The sequence below is a fragment of the Cenococcum geophilum genome, assembly GCF_001692895.1.
Source record: "Cenococcum geophilum 1.58 unplaced genomic scaffold K441scaffold_25, whole genome shotgun sequence".
In the NCBI taxonomy this organism is placed as follows: Eukaryota; Fungi; Ascomycota; class Dothideomycetes; order Gloniales; family Gloniaceae; genus Cenococcum; species Cenococcum geophilum.
In genome coordinates, this window is record NW_027137583.1 from 689570 (window position 1) to 702060 (window position 12491).

Consider the following 12491-nt stretch of genomic DNA (forward strand, 5'->3'; position numbering starts at 1 on the left):
ACGTGTCTACTAGTACCTCGCGGATAATAATATTAATAACAATTTCGACAAGAATATAACGGCTATAGTACTTAATACATTAACTCCTAGCAGCAATTTCTTCTATAACGACTACGGTATTAAGCACTTTATAACTTTAAATAGGCCAATACTAATTGAAACTGCTAAGAATATAGTTATATCTATAAACAATAATGCCTTTATTTACAGCCTTACTAGTAATATAGAACCTAGTGGTACGGAACCTAGTATAGTAAGGAGTAATAATAAGGGCAAGAGCACCACCTACTTCTACAATAATAATAATAACGACATTAATATAGAGAACCTTACTGTTGATATTAACTTCCTTAACTGTTATTTTAACGATAACGGATAGGACTTAGCCCTTCTACCTACTTTCCCCTATGGACACCTCGGTAACACCTTATACGCGCCTACCTATTTCCACCGCAATATCTATAATATTCACAATATCCGCAATATCTATAGCGATATCCATAATATCCATAACGATATCCGCAACGTCTGCAATATCCGTAATATTCGCAATACCCAAAACATCCGCGATTACTGCCCTAAGCACCTATTGACCTATATACTTCTCCTTTATACTTTCCTACCTTCTTTCCTTTTTATAAATGTCGCCAATATCTATATAAGTAGAGGTTATAAATATCTAACGTGGAGTATATGCGGTAGGGGCCGTATGGCGTAGTGTAGGTCACCTAACTACCTACAGCCCAATAGATAGCCCGACCTTTACTACCCCTTTCTTTCTCTTTTAGTAGATAAAATAGAACACGAATAAACCAAGAACCAGTTACCTTATATTGCAATTACAGTACCCCCCTAGGTAATACCGATAAAAACATTATAAATATATATATTTAAAAACATTATAAATAAAATACTTTTATATATAAGTAGCTATATTTAAATTTTTATTTAACTATCTTTAATAGGGGTAGAGTTATAAAAGGCTAAAGTTGGTAGATTTTAGTGTGTTTTAGGGTGGCTTAACCGTGTGGCTGGCTTGACTAGGTAGCTAAGACGTTAACGGTTAAAGTATCTTATAAGATCCTTAAGATTGCCGCCTCCCTATAATATCCCCGTAACCTATCTAGTAGTTCCCTATAGGGTCTCCATTATAAAGGGGTTATTACTTATACTAGGCTTTATACCTATTTTGCTATTAAATAAGGGTTGGATTTAATACTCCTTTAGGTATAAAGCGTATACTATTTTACCTAGGGCTATATTCTCTAGGATGTCCTTTAGGCTTATTAGTAATATACGCCCTTCTAAATCTTTATTATTCTACTATTTAAAGGCTCTTATCTTAAAGCGTATCTTAAAATCTACTTCTATAAGCTAAGGGTATCTAAGGATAAGGTTATAACCTATAAAGTTAGCCGCCTAAAAGGGTTGCGGGCTAACTACCTTAGTGCGGTTATATATATCGGCTACTAATATTATAAGCTTATAGACACTATATAATTTAATCCAATGCTTATTTAGGAAGCCTATAATAGGTTTCCGCTACCTTTATAATAATAATAATAATTCATTGCTTAACGTCCGATTCGGATCCCTATTAGGCCCACGCGGACTACTCCTTATTTACATATAGGGAGAAAACTCTATTTAAGAAAAATGAGAAAACCCCGTGATCCATCTCCCCGCCTTTTGGGACTCGCCTACTTAGCGCCTACGAGTTACCTATGGTGCTCTACTACCTTACTATTTGACCTCCTTGGGAACCACTGCTGCCGTAACAAGCCTATGGACGCGCTAGTATTACAAACTATTACTTTACTACTGTAGAGTTACTAAGGGGCACCTGCTGCTCGCCCCCTTGCCTTCTATTACTATTTCCCTTATAACCCGGAACTGATTTAGCACATTTTAACTAATAAGCCACTAGGTGACCGCCTTGAGGCCTTTTTATATTAAGAGCAGTGTATTATAGTTCTCTATACCAGCTGCTAAGAGCATTATTTCTTAATTGGTGCGTAGGGGGTATAGCAGTATTATGTGTTTTAGTATCTGTTTTGGCTAGCCACATTCGCATCTCGGGCTACCTACTAGGATACCTACCCAGTAAAGCCAATCTTTTAGTCCTATTATTCCTGTTCTTAAGAGTGTTGCTATTATGTTTTCTGCCTTTATTAGGCCTTCTCGGAGCCCTTGGGTATTTACCCCCCATAGCATTAACTATGCTATAGCTTAGGTTCGTCTTGCCTAAGTCAGCCTCTATACCTTCGACTCCTATTTACCTCTCCAGCGTTGGTCTAACCAGTATTATATTACGGTAGATAGTTTCCCGGCATTCTTACGTGTTCTACTTTAGCTCCTTTCTCTATCTTGCTGTTGTCTTTACTAACCTCTTATACGTTTCCCTTTCTCCTCTATATAGGCCTAGGCCCTAAAGCGGCACTATTCTTCTTCTACTTTCTTTACCTGTTTCTCTAATATCTCTTCCCTACTTTAGGGTTGTTAGTTTATTCTCCTATAGGGCACCCTAGGGTCCCTTTATAGTTTACTTAGGCGTGTCTTAATATACTTTATAATATTAGAGTTGCGTTTATTTTACGTCCTTTATATTGCAGCGGCTTTAATATATAACTATAGGGGGGGAATATTAGATTCCTTCTTAAGCAGTGCTGTGGCCGTTCGCTTATACCCGCCTATAATACTCCAGAGGTAGGCTATTTAGACCTTTTAAAGTGGTTTAAGGAGTAATTTAGGGGGGCCCTTTTTAGTTTCTCCAATGGCCCAAATACTGGATCTATATGTTATGGTTAGCCGGACGACTGCTATATATAGTAGGCGTGACCTCTAGAAGCATGGACCCTATATAGAATTAATAATCCTAGATAAAGCGATAAACTATGCTTAGCCTTTACGGGCCGCTTACGCCGCATATGCGCTCTACTAAAGCTTACTGTCTACCTATACTCCTAATACCCTTAGGCCCTAAACTGGTTAACCCCTAAAGCCTTAGATGCGAATTATATGCTAGAGATCTATAGATTAGTTGCGTTTTCTTATAAAATGGATTAGCTGGTATTTCTCTGGTAAGAATTAGACTCTATAATGTTTTGCCCATTCTATATAAGTATTATAAGCTTTCTCTAGTGTTCTGCAATTCTCTGCGGCTATTAGCCCGTATATAATTAGGTTTGTGTCGTCAACAAAGCCTATCCCTTAGGTTGCCCCTTTCTTAAAGAAGTCGAGTAGGTTACTTATAAAGAAAAGGAAGAGTATAGGCGAGAGGGGTAATTCTTATGGTATTCCTGTTGTAACTGCAATAGGGGGGCTCTGGTATCCGCTGAAGACCAGTAATATTTCTTTCTGGCCTATAAACCCTTAGATAAATTATATAATCCATTCTGGGAAGCCCTTTACCCTAAGGATATATAGGAGACGCTCGTGGGGTACATTATTGTAGGCACCACTAATATCTAGGCTAAGTATTAATACTATAAAGTCCTTTCACATCGCCTATACAGATTTAATGGTGGCAGTAAGTAGCGTAAGTGCTAATAGTATTAAGCGGTTCTTTCTTACCCCCATTTAGCTTTATGGTAGTAGGGCGTGTTCCTTTACCATATCTACCATATATTCCGCTATTACCCTTTCTAAGATCTTGCTAAGGGTGTTTTCTAAAGCAATAGGGCGGTAGCTTCCTAGGATTAAGTAATCTACTTTACCTTTTTTTTATAGGATAACCGTCGTCATAGATCTTCTAAGTCGTAGGTAGTAGCCTATAACAAAGCATGCTCTGGCTATATCTACAAGCTAAGGTGCTATAAGTGGCCTACAGGTTTTTAGGGCCTTATTTGGAATCCTATCTAGTCCTAGTACTATATTATTTAAAAGGCGGCTAATAGTTCTAGCTATTTCCTCTATTATTATATCGCTGTTAACCCACAGGCGAGTCACCGGTGTTTTGCCCGTGATATTACTGAGGTCTACTAAAGCCGGTTAAGGGAAGAACCTTTCTATAAGGATCTTTGCCTTCTTATTATTATTATTTGTAGCCTATAATTCTCCTACTCTTCGTAGGGGTAGTAGGTATAGGTCTTCTACTAGGCGCCCTACCTTTTTCTTTACCTATTTTGCTATAGCCCAAAGGCCCTTATTATAGGGGAGGCTCGGGTTAAAAGTATACTCATTTATAAACCGTCTCCAGTTATTCCTTGCTTCTTTTTTTAGGGTATTCTTTAGCTGGTTTCTTATATCTTTATATTATCTCTCGTCTTTAGGGTTATAGCTACTTATATATTTCCTTCTTGCTCATCATTGGCTAGCAACCAAAACTACGCATTATATGGACCATACGTGTCGCGCATAGGGGCCCGGTTTTAAGATCGGGCAGTACTCTTCTAGCCTATTTTTAATCGCTACCTAGATCCTTTCTAGTCTTCGGTTAATTTCCTTAGGGATAGCCAATAAGCCTTACTCGTTTGGTATTAGGTGGATTTCTTCTAGGTCTTAGAGTTGTTATTTAACTGCATTAAGGAAACTATTTATCTTAAGCTTCCTTATTACATATCTTTTTCTATTTAGTTACGCTTTAGTATCTAGGTCTAGCTGTATCTAAATAGGGATATGGTCTAGGGTAAGTGCCCATTCTTCTTCGGGGTTATACCTTTTAAGTCTCTAGTATAGGCCTTCGTCCATAAATATAAGGTTAATTGTACTTCTGGCGGTGCCTCATTGCCATATAATTACTCCTAGGGGGGTAACTAGCTTAAGGCCCCAGATATCCATAGCTCTTAGTAGGCACTCTAACTATTAATCTGCAGCAATATGGATACCCCCCTACCGCGGGTGGTGGAGGTTTATATCTCCTAGTAGAATAGACTCTATACCTTCGGTTTCTAGTAAGCTTATTACCAATATAATATTCTCTATTTATAGGACCCCTTCAACCCTAGGGTTATACACATTAATAATTTATACCGGTCCCCTATATATTTAAATTATTATAACTATAATATCTAGGTTAACTGCCTACCATAACTATAAGGACAGGCTGATAGCCTTACTAATTATAAAGCACACACATATAGCTGCTTTTGGTTTATATAGGAGCTAGAATCCTTAGGGGCAGTATATTAATTGTATAAAGGTATTATAATACGGTTCTTATATAGCAAGGATATAGTATTTCTCTAGGTCTAGACTATCTAGTAGGGGCCTTGCAAGGCGGTGGTTTGTATTACCGCAGTTATACTATATAATAGATAGGTGGCGGACCCCCGGCAAGGGTCCTTCGACTTTCCTTTATTCCTTACTTCTTCTATTTCCACTTTCTCTAGGATATTTAGAGCTTCTATCTCTTATGTCTACACCCTAATTACTACTCATTTTATATAGAGCTTTCCATTCCCGTGTCTTATGTTCCTATTAGCGCTTCTATATCTAAATCTATTATTATTACCAGTTCTTCCCCTATTCTTACTAGTCGGCTATATACCCTTTATAGGTCAGCTGCGAATATTATATTTACCGCATTAAGTCTAATTCTTAATTATCCTAGTCTTAAGCCTACTGTCGCTGTCCATAGGGGTCTTCCTACGGGGCATCCTCTCCCTTATGTCCCCTATAGCCCTTATATCCCTAATTAGTCTGGTAATATCGCGCGGCGTTGCTTCTGGCCCGTTAAGGCTTAGGATGGCTGGCCTAGCCCTTTAGTATTAAAGGTAGGAAACGCTAGGAAGGCGCCTGCGTCCCCCTGGCTTATTACCTATTATTTCCATTTATATAACCTAGCGTGCAGTTATTCCCGTAGCTGTTAAGCCCTTGCCTTCCATCTCCTATATTTAATGCAGTCTTCTCTCTCCTACGCCTTATATATGCTTCAGTAGCAGTTTGCGCATTTTGTTTAGTCTTAATTTAAGTAATGTCTTATATCGTGGGGGCCTGCATAGTGGCCGCAGCACACCTGTACTGCGCATATAGATTAGGTATATCCCTATTATACACAGCAATAGCATCATTCTAGGCGTAGTCTATAATTATAGAGCCTTATATTATATATAAGGCCATTTATAATTATTCCTTTTTGGATAAGGAGTTTTTGCATTCCTGGTGTATATATACTAACAATAAGGGAGCCATGCGTTCATCCAGCGTCTCCCTAGCGAGTCTCTAGCGACCCTTATATTCTCTTATTATTCTCGTTATATACTTAGTTTATATTTTCCTATTAAAGCCATTAGATTTAGGTAATTTCGAGTCCTAGTATAAGGCGTTCCGTTTATCTTACTATCTCCTATATAATTACTGTGTTATCCGCCTAGCGTCCCTTTTCTACCCTAAGGCTTATAGAAACCGCTAGGACTTTAACTAGGTAATTCTCGCGGAGTACTTTTATGCCAATACGTTTTCCTAGCCTATCCCCTACCCTTACGGCTCATTCCTTTACCTATTAGTCCTTTAGAGTGACTTTAATATCTCCGCTCTTAAGGTATTGGACTATAACAGCATCGTAGACCTCTTTGCGTATCTCTATAAGAACTTCTGTTTTTAATTATCCCCTAAGCCCCTCTACTTATTCTATATTTGGTTATATTATAATTATATACCCAGTTATTAACTTAAGGGGGGTGGGTTCCCTATGCTGTAAAAGCGCAGCTACGGCGGCCTAGGTGCGGTTCGCCAGTAAGGGGGGGTTATACTTATTTTTAATTTTACTTAGCCGTTAGAGAATTTAATTAAGGGTTTGCTAAAGGGGCGCCTAAGGTTCGCTAAACTAGCGGAGCTATTCTGCTAGCTACATTAGTTCGTTATAGCTAACGGTTACTTCCCCACAATTCTGGATACTAAACGCGTCTAATAGGCTTTATATTTTATCAGATGCCTTCTTAATAGAGGTATTTCCGCTTTATAGTGTGGTATTCGCCCGTCTTTATTATAGAGGGCCATTGCTAGGCGTAGTTCTAGCGGTCGCGCGCGAGTGCGAGCCACCGTCGTTCGACGTGTGCCTCCCCTGCAATGCATACATCTCAGGGGGATTCTCTAGGTGTTTTTCAGGGTTCTTTTGGTTGGTTTTGGTCTTTTTAGGCCGGGTGCAGCAAGAGCTCCTTTTTTTCCCGCTACCTTTATAATAAGATAAGTTTATACTCTTTTACTAAATTATATTATATAAGATTAATTTTAGCGCCGCTATTATATAATGCTTAGAACTAATATATCTTACCTATAGGGAGTATTATTTCTAGCTTAACAGTAATATAGAGAGTTTTTCCTTTTATATCTTGCCCTAGTTATAGCCAGAAGAGGTTTATAACTAAGGCTTTTCTTTTTTTAGATTATTAGTACGGTTGTCGCCCTACTTATTTTTTAATAGAATCTACCTCTGGAGTTTTCTCTTAACTTCTTAGAGTATTCCCGTAAAGGTACTAGATGGGTATTAAGTTGGCCCTAAAAGTCTTTCCCGTTATTTAAGGTTCCTAACTTTAACCCTTTTAAAGTTCTCTTTAAGAACAGCTTCTTTAAAGGTTGGGCCTACTCTATATTACTACTAGAGTGCCTATACTTTTAGTAACCCTTTAGCTTTTTACCAGAAGAGGTCTAGTTCCTTACTATATCTTTAGCGTTTAAAACTACTCGTTTAAAATCAGTATATATAGTAATCCGCGATAGGGCTCCTACGCGCTTTATTTTATTATAAATTGCTAGCTTAATTCTAGCCTAGATAAACCGATCTTTTCCTTTTTATAGATACTACTATCCTTATTTTTAAAGGGCTTTAGATCTATTTATTAAGTATAAGTTTTTATAAAGTTTATAAATTAGCAAAAGTCGTAGCAGTTAAGCTATATTATATTCTAGAATAGCTCTATATTATTATATTATATAATATACGGATTTTAAGTCTATTTCTTTAGGAAGGTTTACAGCTATAGCTATATAGTAATTTGCTTTTTATTAAGCTGATTAAGTGCAATCTAGTTTAGTAATCGATCTTTAATCTTGCTATATTACGGGACAGGGGTAGTGGCTATAGAGTATATGTATTTGAGGAGTCTATAAGACGTTACGTAATCAATTGTAAGGGTTAAGGGCGTAAGGAGGTGTTATACCTACGCGTAGTTGATATAAGCTATACGCGAGGTATATATAAGAGCATGGGGCTCTCTTATAGAGGCCCCTACGGTAAAGTTCTATAACGCTACCCCCCTCCTATAGAGGTGGAGCTCTGGCGACGTTGTGGTTACTATATATATATAAAAGGAACACTTAAGGTATAGAAAAGAAGAAAGGGGGGGTATTATTAAAGGCTTAAAACAACGTTATATAATAAGGCTTAGCATCTAAGAATCTAACTAATTAGATAACTTTAACCGCTAGTTAAAGTTCCTAGACATCTTAACGATATTCCAGTTATATAATTGCACTTTACCGCAATCTAACGCAATCTAATAGTAATTTACCCTTATATAGTAATATATAACGGTTTAACTCTATAAGGGCTTCTATAGAGGATTAGGTATAAAATCTCTACTTAGGCCTAGCTTCTATAGGTTCGCGTAGTAAAAGTCGCTAATTAGATCCTTTGCATTTTTAAAGTCTTTCTATAGTTGCCATTTTAGTTAATTTATATCAAATCCTATATATATAGCTCTATAATAAAGCCGTCGTCCTTTACCTTTGCCAAAGTATTTAGAGTTAATAATTTATTTAATAGTCCACTCCTTATAGTTCTCGTCTTTGTTCTTATCTTAGATTAATACTAGTAGGGGTTTAGGCTATATTTACCCTAGTAAGGGGTTAGGCTAATAGAGGTATTGTAGCTATAGGTAAAATACGGGCTATATCCCGTGGGTGGTTAGGGTAGGTAGAAGTTCTAGCTTATATATAGCTCCCCTATTAATAACTCGTTTAATTAAATAGGGACCGAGGTTTTTATAATTAAGTGACTTTATAAGCCTCTGCGTAAAGATATTATATATATTTAGCTATATCTAGTCGCTAACACGTATCTCTAGTAGTGGCGTTCTATAATAGTTAGTAAAGTAGGCTTACTTTGCTTAAGCCTAGGCCATTTCTCCCTTATAGTAGTTGAGTAGATTTTTTATATAGTCTGTATACTAGTCAGCAAGTAATATCTTAAGGTATTTTTTATATATGTTACGGCACTAGTAGAAACCGGTAGATTATAGCGGACAGTTATAGATAGTTATAGACAGTTGCAGACAGTTATAGACAGTTGCATACAGTTCCAGACAGTTGCCGTTACGTGACCAGAGGATCATATATAACGTTAAGCGGCGCCACCCTCCGTCTCCTTTCCTTTCTCTAGCTTTAGATCTTCGTTTATAGACTACCAATCGTACAGGCTTACGCGTCCCTCTTGCCGTACTCGTGCCTCAATTAACTAAGTCGCTAATATTATCTAAAGCTCATCTACTCTTCTTCCTAAGAAGGAACTTCAAAAATATCTACGGACCACGAATAAGAACAAAATATAAAAGCAGACCTAAAGGCTATTACTAGAACTCAAAGAATAAAACAAAACCAGAAGAACAGAAAAGAATAATAAAATCTATAGAACACGCACAGACCAAAACCCCTGCAAGAATCCTACCGGAAGTTACCCTAATAACCGTATTACTATACCAAGAACTACAGCGGCCGGCAAAGCAGCCGCAGGACCCTTAAATACCTCCAATAGTAAAACAGCAACTAACTTAAACTCCTAGGTGGAGCTTATAGTAGCTAATGCTAAAATTAAATAACTTCGAGAGCTGCTTAAAGCTAGAGAACCCCTTACACCTAGCAAAGAGTCATCGGACACCCAGAGACTTACTACGGTCCTTAAGGCCCTAGCCCAATATACAGTATTAGCATCGTCACGATCCGCGAAGGTTGCGGACCCCCCGTTACTTACAAACGGAACTAACCCTATATTTAACAATTAGAAGCTTTAATTACAGAATAAGCTCAAAGTTAATACGGACTACTTCCCTACTACTTAGGCTAAAATGGCCTATGTCTTCGGCCGTACTAGTAGGGACACATAGACGCACCTACGTCCTTAATACACATAGGACTTAGCAGATCCCTTCCTCTCTAGAGAAGAGATAATTATGTACCTGTCTTCTATCTATAAGGACCCCTTTAAAGTATAGAATGCCTAACTTAATTATAAAAGCCTAAATATAAAAACGATGGAGACCTTCTTAGCCTTTTAGACCCGCTTTCTATACCTAGCCGGCCAGGCTTAAATTCCTTAAGAAGATTTAATACTAAACCTATTTAACAAGCTTACCCTAGACTTGCAGCGAGCTATACTGCTAGTTTTTACTACTGTACAGACGCTAAAGGAACTTATAGACTAGTGCTTAGCTATTAACTAAGGCCTCCGCTAAATTAAGGTATACGCCGAACGGTATAAAGCCAGAACCCCTTTAAATCAGACTATAAGCAATATAAGAACGGCCCGCAATACCCTAGCACGATTAGTAACCCCCGCAGCATCACCTATACAGCCCGCCGCCAATTCAGCAGCTAGCCATACGGTTAGCCCTACCATAGGTCTAGTAAATGCTCGGCCTATGTATAGCAACCCCTATATATAGGCCCTTAGTGATTAAGGAGCTTGCTTCTTTTATGGTTAAAAAGGCTACCGTATAAAGGATTATTTAATAAATATAAAAGCGGACAAGGTTCTATTAATCTAGAAGGATAGTATAAAGTTAGAAAAAGAGGAACCTTAGAGGAAGACTCCTCTCTAGGGTCAAAAGGGGTTAATATATTAGATATTAATCTAGGTCGGCTAGTTGGTAGAAGAAGCTACACTATCCCTTATACTTTATTTTGCAATAAATACCAAGTTTTAACCTCTGCTTTAGCTAACTCTAAAGCAAATACCTTTACCTTAATAGACACCTAGTATGCCGTAAAGCTAGCTAACTTTCTAAATGCACCTATTAAAGAACTGCCTAAACTAATTCCTATCCGCGGGTATAACGGGCAGATAGGGCCACCTATCACAACTATCTTACAGATTTACCTCCGTATTAACAGACGAAGGTAATATAACATCCCCTTCCTTATTACGGATATAGGTAGCCACAATATAATCTTAGGGTAAAAATAGCTAGCCTATTTAGGCTTATAGCTTAACGTATAGAGTAAACGGCTATCTAGCTAGAAACTCTACCCCTAACCCCTTCCTTTATAAAAGAAATTAGTATTATAATAGAAAACCTTATACGGCCCTAGATTAATACTATTTACTAGGCTAATGCTATACGTAGGGACTAGGCCTTTAAGAAAGATATATAGTTTAATTTGCAACAGATCTATATACTACGTCGCCCCTAAACTACCTATATTACGCCACCCGCATTAAAGACCTAGGAAGTTAGTAGTAACCTAAAAAAGCCCCCTATAGAGAGCTTAGGCCCTATACAGCCATAAAGAATAGCAAGGAATATCGGACGTTACACTAAACTAATAGATTAGAGGGATAATCTATAGAAAATAGAATAGGAGCTAAGAAAGATTACAAACTCTAAACCGTAAAATACGGTCCAGAAAACGGCTGTAAGGAAACTAGCGGACCTCCCACCAGTTAATATCTGCTATATTAGTGCTATAGAATTCTACCAGAACTTAGTTTAGCCTAATACCGTCGCCTTTATAACGAGCTTATACGAAATTAATTAAATAATTAAGGAAAAGGTAAGTAAGCTTAGCGGATAAGAAAGCAAGCTTATAGATAAGGAACTAGTAGAATAAAAGCTGCCCTTTTAACACCAGAAATTTAAGGACATATTCTCCAAAGCAGCGTCTAATATACTTCTACCTTACTAACCGTATAACTATAAGATTAAGATTAAGCAGGGCAAGAAAAATACCCTTAGCTTTAGCCCCCTCTATAAGCAGTCTATTACTAAATTATAGGCCATAAAGTAGTATCTTATTAATAACCTAAATAAGGGCTTTATTAAGCCTAGCTAAGCCCCTTTCGCCTCGCCTATTCTCTTTATTAAAAAGCCAAATAGAGGACTCTACTTTTATATTAACTACTATAAACTAAATAACATAACCTATAAGGACCGCTATCCGCTGCCCCTACTTAATAAGACTCTAGCCTAAATAAGTAGAGCTAAAGTCTTTATAAAACTTAATATCCGCTAGGCCTTCCACCAAATTAGAATAGACCCCAGGTCTAAAGATCTTACTATATTTTAGACCCGTTACAGAACATATAAATATAAAATACTCCCTTTTAGACTAACTAACGGGCTAGCTACGTACCAGCGGTATATAAACAATATACTCTTTAACTACCTTAACAACTTCTATACGGCCTATTTAAATAATATTATAATCTACTCTAAGAATAAGCTAAAATACAAGGAGCACGTCTATAAAGTCCTATAATAGCTCCGCAAGGCTAGCCTCCAGGTTAACATTAAGAAGTTAGAGTTTAGTGTTAAGCATATAAAATACCTAGGTTTTAT